Source organism: Lolium rigidum, chromosome 3, assembly GCF_022539505.1.
Source record: "Lolium rigidum isolate FL_2022 chromosome 3, APGP_CSIRO_Lrig_0.1, whole genome shotgun sequence".
NCBI classification, from domain to species: domain Eukaryota; kingdom Viridiplantae; phylum Streptophyta; class Magnoliopsida; order Poales; family Poaceae; genus Lolium; species Lolium rigidum.
Window position 1 is genome coordinate 380,682,741 of NC_061510.1, and position 5,852 is coordinate 380,688,592.

At 39.7% G+C, this 5,852-nt stretch overlaps 1 long non-coding RNA gene across 1 annotated transcript; it reads left to right on the top strand.

Annotated features, from left to right (window-relative positions):
- The first annotated feature begins 3,276 nt into the window (after window positions 1-3,276).
- Window positions 3,277-4,348, top strand: LOC124700664. Its single transcript, XR_007001795.1, has 3 exons — window positions 3,277-3,443; window positions 3,828-3,890; window positions 4,283-4,348. It is a non-coding gene; the product is annotated as an uncharacterized LOC124700664 (long non-coding RNA).
- Window positions 4,349-5,852: the final 1,504 nt, after the last annotated feature.

Here is a 5,852-nt window from a genome sequence, read left to right on the forward strand (position 1 = left end):
GCAGGCAGGTGGATGGATGAATAGGAGCGTGTCTGATGTCGATGGTAGCTGCTGCTGCTGAGCATGGAACGCGACAGGTACAAGGCGGCCAGGCGCGCGTGGACTTGGACTGCAGCTGCTGTCGAACAGCTTGCGGGCACGCGCACACGCTTAAGAAAGACATTCAGCTGGAGGAGCGAGGCAGGCAGCCTAGGAGCGATCTGGTGGTGATCAAGGCGCTACACAGGAGGACGTGGGTGCTGGCTCGGCGTCGTGCAGAACTTGTGGCGGCGGATGGCGAGGCCGACGGCGGGGCTTGAGGTGGTGCAGACGCGAAGTCGAGGAGCTCCGGCGACGGACTTGGCGGCGCGGGGACGCAGCGGTTGAGGACGAGCTGGGAGAGGGCGACGTGCAAGAAGGAGCCGGCGGCGAGGCGCTCCGCGCGGATGAGGTTGGGACAGAGGCGCGCGCAGCTCGGGGAGGCGTCGGCCAGGGCGGGGGAAGCCGAGCGGGGGGGACGAACGGCAGCCGGGCTGCCGCAGCTCGAGCAGGAGGTGGCATAGATGAGTTGGAGCAGAGGGCGGCGGCACGAGAGGGAGAAGGCTAGGGTTTTCCTGCGGCTCGATGGGGATGTAGAGAGGGAAAACGAGCAGGTGACCTGGGTGGTTGGCAAGGTCAACCAGCGTGATCATGTGAGGAAGATGGGATGTGCTTTTCCTTCAGCAGAAATGATCGGTCATGTAGATGGGCTGCTAGTTGCTGCTTCTCTTCTCTTTTCCTACTGCTTCTTTCTTTCTTTCTCTCACAGATGTTTGCAGGAAAACAAAATAGAAGAGAGGGAAAGAACTTGTGAAATAACTTGGAAAATCCTGCAGGTTTTTGGAAACAAAACTCAATTTGTTTAGTTTGAAAATAATTTGTTTTTATATAACTAAGAAGAGAGAGGTGAGGTTTATATACCACATAAGAGTTTATTTTGTAAACAATTAAAAGGTTTTATTTTGATATCCAAAGAGAGGGTTTAATTTTAGAAATAAAATAGGGTTTAATAAAATAATTTTGGAGTTCAAAAATATGCATGATGCCATGATTATGCACAAAAGAAAAGGCACAAAAAAATCTAATAGGGGTATTTTTCCGGGTCGCTACATCATGTTACCTGGAATTGTATTGATATGGATCCAATCACAAGAGTTTGATATTCTTCTTTAGGCTCATATATAGGACAATCAATGGTTCCCACTTTGATAGTTCTCACATTAGAAATTGTATTAACTCCACATGCTTTCTCAATCCTCTTGGGAAAATAAACGGTATGCTCCTTGTCATCAACACTGAAAGTAACTTTTCCTTTATTGCAATCAATAACAGCCCATGCGGTGTTAAGAAAAGGTCTCCCAAGAATTATATACATATTATCATCTTCAGGCATTTCCAACACAACAAAATCAGTTAATATCAAGCAGGTATTAGTAACTTCAACAGGAACATCCTCACATATACCAACAGGAATAGCAGTAGATTTATCAGCCATTTGCAAAGATATATTAGTCGGTATCAACTTATCTAAATAAAGTCTCTTATAAAGAGAGAAAGGCATAACACTAACACCCGCTCCCAAATCACATAGAGCAGTTCTAACATAATTATTCTTAATAGAATAAGGAATAGTCGGTATACCTGGGTCGCCCAACTTTTTGGAACTTTGCCATTGAAAGAGTAATTAGCAAGCATAGTGGAAATCTCCTCATTAGGAATTTTCCTTTTGTTAGACACAATATCTTTCACATACTTTGAATAAGGAGGCAATTTAATAGCATCAGTTAAAGGGATTTGCAAGAATAAAGGTTTCATCCAATCACAAAATTTATTATAGTGTTCTTCTTCCTTTGATTTTAATTTCTTAGCAGGAAAAGGCATTTGCTTTTGCACCCAAGGTTCCCTTTCATTACCATGTTTCTTAGCAATAAAATCTTCTTTAGTATACTTCTTATTTTTAGCATGCTTTTCAGGTTCTTCTTCAACCTCTTCTTTATCAGAAGCATCATTCTTATCATTATCTTTATCATGTTCATTACCACTTTCAGTTTCAGCATCGAAATAGAAATACTATTAGGATCATTAACGAGCTCAGAGGATTCCACAACAGTTTTATGTTTCTTTTTCTTTTTCTTAGATGGAGCAATAGTTTCAGTTCGTTGAGAATCTTGTTCAATTCTTTTGGGATGCCCTTCAGGATATAGAGGATCCTGGGTAGAGACATCACCTCTAGTTGTTACTTCATAAGCATGTTTCTCTTTAGAATTATTTTTTAATAAGTCATTTTGCACTTTAGTAAGTTGATCAATTTGAGTTTGAACCATTTGAAAATGTTTAACAAGCATCTTAACATCATTGGAGGTTCTCTCTACAATACCATGCAATTCACCAATAGCTCGAGAATTTTCCATTAAGTGATTCTCTACTCTCATATTAAAATTTTCTTGCTTAACAATATAATTATCAAACTCATCTAAGCATTGCGCAGGAGGTTTTGAATACGGAATATCTTCCCTAGTAAAGCGCTGAAGGGAGTTTACCTCAATCATGGGTGAAGGGAGAATTATCTCACATATATCTTCTATGGGAGGTAGATTCGTCACATCTTCAGATTTAATACCTTTCTCCTTGACAGACTTCTTGACTTCCCTCATATCTTCATCATTCAATTTAATTAAACCCCTCTTCTTCAATATTGGCGTTGGAATTGGTTCAGGCGTAGTCCAATCATCATGATTCCACTACAAGAAAATAAGCACCTAAAGACGTTGTACCTAAGACGTTTTTACATTCGTCTCTAGTTTCAATCTGAAGGAGTCTGTAAGGACGTTATTTGAGACGATGTAGAAGTCGTCACATGTTTCTACACATTGTTTTTTTTTTGTTGAGAAAATCCAACACCACGTCTTGTAACCCTACTCTACACATCCTTCACGCCAACTCCCAAGTCACACCCAAGTTCTACCTACTGCCGCCACCAGTTACCAATCCCCACGTGATTTGACCTCTGCCCTGCCGATCTACGGAGGTTTTCGACGCCGCCCCACTGTGCTCATCTCTCCGCGCCACCGCCGAATCGGCGTTGCCGTCTCTCTCTCTCCATGGACGCCCAGGTTAGATGCATAGCTCTTTCTCTTCACCCGCACCAGCGGTCACTTCGCTCCGGCGACTTCTACCGACGAACTCCAATTCTCCTCCCCTGAAGAACCCAAATTGTGTAGCCTGCGGTATTGCTGGTTCACCCAGGGCGGCATCCACATGTTCGATCACCGTTTCATTCCATCCTATATACATACAGACATGTTGTTTGGTAATTTCAGCAACATCAAATTTCTCTGACTCGGGTTAATTGCTACAATATGGAATCAGGTTTCCCGCTGCTGTGAAGATCTTTTACTGTTCGAATTTGCAAATTATAGCGCAAGGTACAAAACCTCCACCAGATGTATCCCCATCTCACGAACTGAAACTCTGCTAGATGAATTACAGACTGTGTTATAACATCTCCATCATATTCGTTGTCCATTAATTGATTAGATGATGATGAAGTGTAGATGGACATGCTTCACATACTGAATTCTTGACAGCTAGATGAATTACAGACTGTTATAACGTTTCCTAGGCAAGATTTGTCAATTTCTCATCGATGTGAGATTCTGTTCGATGTAGATGGACATGCTTCACATACTGAATCCCCCATGTTCTATGGTTCTACCACACCCTCTTTATTTTTAGAGAACTACAAATGTTGCCACTAAATTTTTCTGCATGTTGTTTAGTATTTACTCATGTAGATCTGCACTGTGTAGAAAAGAAGCTCGAATATCAAAGTGAGAGATGATGCTCCTCTGTTATGGATACTGCCTTTGATGGTAAAATACTGGTATTATTTATGTACTACTTTCGTTGTGCTATTTATGTGTTAATGCTTCGTGGGTGAGACCTTGAGGGTGGGAATAACTAAGCATCTATGCAGTTCCATTTTGGTTATGAATCGTCCCCAAATTGTCTTTCTTAGCCAGTCCATGATATGTTGGTTGTTTAATAGCATTCTATGGGACCATAAACTTTTCTTTATCTGAGGACATAACAAAAAACTGATCTGAGGTAGCAAACCACAGTTATCAGTTCTATACATACACACACATGCATACGGACAGACATTACGAGTTTTGCTTATTGATTTTTCCTGTTGAAAATTGAGACTTACTAAGATTTTCTAGTTAATCAATCAATTAATATTTTATTTTAATTTTCTCTGCAGGGTGGCCATTTCCGATGATTCTTAAAGCTAGACAACAAAAATACCATGGAGCTAGAGAGTTGTTATCTGCATGCAAAAGATTATATGTAGATAGACTCCAACTAGGTAGACAAAGTATGTAGTTTCATTATGTAGGATGTAAAAGATTTTGGCCAGCCGAGTCTCTGTTTCATTATGTACGATGTAAGGGATTTCGTCATGTTGAGTCTCATATTTTTTCTGTAATGAGTCCACGGTTTGGTTGTAAAATACAGTTGCTCTAAAGAAGTAAATATATTTTTGCACTTTTAAATTGTTTTTTATGTTTGTAATATAAATTTAAAGATTATTAATGTTCATTTCGAAGCGGTAATCATCGGCTATACCAAATAAAAAGAAATAATATTAAAAATGAGAATGTACCATAATTGTTTAAAATGAAATAAAGCAGCTCAACATAAGTAGAGATGATGGTAGGGCATCTACCATAACGTCTATATAATCATAGGGATGCTTTATAAAACGTCTCATCCTTCCCTAAACTCGCTACCCAAAGCGTCTTTACATATCTTGAGACGGTGCATAAGGAGACGCTTCTACGACGTTTTACTTAACGACTCTACAGTCGTGTAGAGATGAAATTAAACGTCTTTAACATATAAATTGGACGTCCCTACATGCTCTTTTTGTTGTAGTGTTCCGGCCTATTTTAGCCAATAATTCTTCAGCTTCGTCTGGAGTTCTTTTCCTGAAAACACAACCAGCACAACTATCCAAATATGCCCTAGACTCAATGGTTAGTCCACTATAAAATATATCAAGTAGATCATTCTTTTCTAAATCATGTCCAGGTCGAGCTCGATAAGAGAACAAAATCTTGCCCAGGCCTCGAGCAATTTCTCTTCATCTCCCTGGTCAAATCTATAAATTTTCCGTAAAGCAACATGTTGAGCACTAGCAGGAAAGTATTTTCGAAAGAAAACATCACGCAAATCAGTTGGACTTTTAATAGAACCAGGAGGCAAATTATTATACCAAGTTTTAGCATCATCCTTTAATGAGAAAGGAAAAAATTTAGCGACAAAATAAGTACGCATCTTGACATCGTCAGAAAACAAACTACTCATAGAAGAAAGTTCAATCATGTGTTCTACAGCACTTTCTTTTTCAGTACCACAAAAGGGTGCTTTCTCTACAATAGATATATGAGATAGATCAAGAGAAAAATCATAATCTTTATCCTTAATGCATATAGGAGATGTGGCAAATTTAGGATCAGGAGATAACTTATGTCTAACAGTATATTGTGTGAGAAACTTTTTAATTTTACTTGCATCAGCAGTAGCATTGCATCTATTAATAAAATCATCATTAAGCTCCACATAATCTTCATCAGGATCATCACTAGAATAATCAAGTTCAGGTGAATTAACAGGTGTAGTAGCATTAGGAGTTTCGAGTATTTTCAATTTGTCTAGACCTAGCAATTGTAGCATCTAGAAAAGATCCCAATGAACCACTATCATCAAGCACAGCAGAAACATTATCAATATTATGAGAGTGTTCAGATTCAGCAGAAGTACCAGCAAGT